The sequence below is a fragment of the Chrysochloris asiatica genome, unplaced genomic scaffold (assembly GCF_000296735.1).
Source record: "Chrysochloris asiatica unplaced genomic scaffold, ChrAsi1.0 scaffold00153, whole genome shotgun sequence".
NCBI classification, from domain to species: domain Eukaryota; kingdom Metazoa; phylum Chordata; class Mammalia; order Afrosoricida; family Chrysochloridae; genus Chrysochloris; species Chrysochloris asiatica.
Genome location: NW_006408671.1, coordinates 1,485,016 through 1,485,848, shown reverse-complemented (window position 1 = coordinate 1,485,848; position 833 = coordinate 1,485,016).

Below are 833 nucleotides of genomic sequence, written 5' to 3'. Positions count from 1 at the left end.
TTAATAAAATTGCCAAACCATTGGCAAAACTAACTAAAGAAAAGAGGGAGAAGATACAAATAAATCGCATTAGAAACCACACAGGCAAAGTCACAACAGAACCAAATGAAATAAAAAAGATAATAACAGAATACTACGAAGAGCTGTACTCCAACAAATTTGAAAATTTGGACAAAACGGATACATTTCTAGAAAAACACGACCTACCTAAACATACTCAGACTGAAGTAGAAAATTTGAACAAACCTATAACAAAAGAAGAAATTGACCAGGTCATCAAAAAACTCCCGACCAACAAAAACCCAGGCCCAGATGGCTTTACGGCAGAGTTCTATCAAACATTCAGAGAAGAACTGTCACCAATTCTACTCAAATTATTCCAGAACATAGAAGAGAATGGAAAATTTCCTAATCCTTTCTATGAAGCAAGCATAACCCTCATACCCAAACCAGGAAAGAACATCACTAAGAAAGAAAATTACAGACAATATCCCTCATGAACATAGACGCAAAAATCCTCAACACAATCCTAGTTAACAGAATCCAACAGCACATCAAAAAAATAAAACATCATGACCAAGTTGGCTTGATAAAAGGGATGCAAGGATGGTTCAACATTAGAAAAACGACCAACATCATCCACCATATAAATAAGAATAAAGAGAAGAACCACATGATCATATTGATTGATGCAGAAAAGGCATTCGACAAAATCCAACATCCATTCCTGATAAAAATACTCAACAAAATAGGAATTGAAGGGAAATTCCTCAACATAATCAAAACTATATATTCAAAACCAATAGCCTACATCACACTCAATGGAGAGAAAC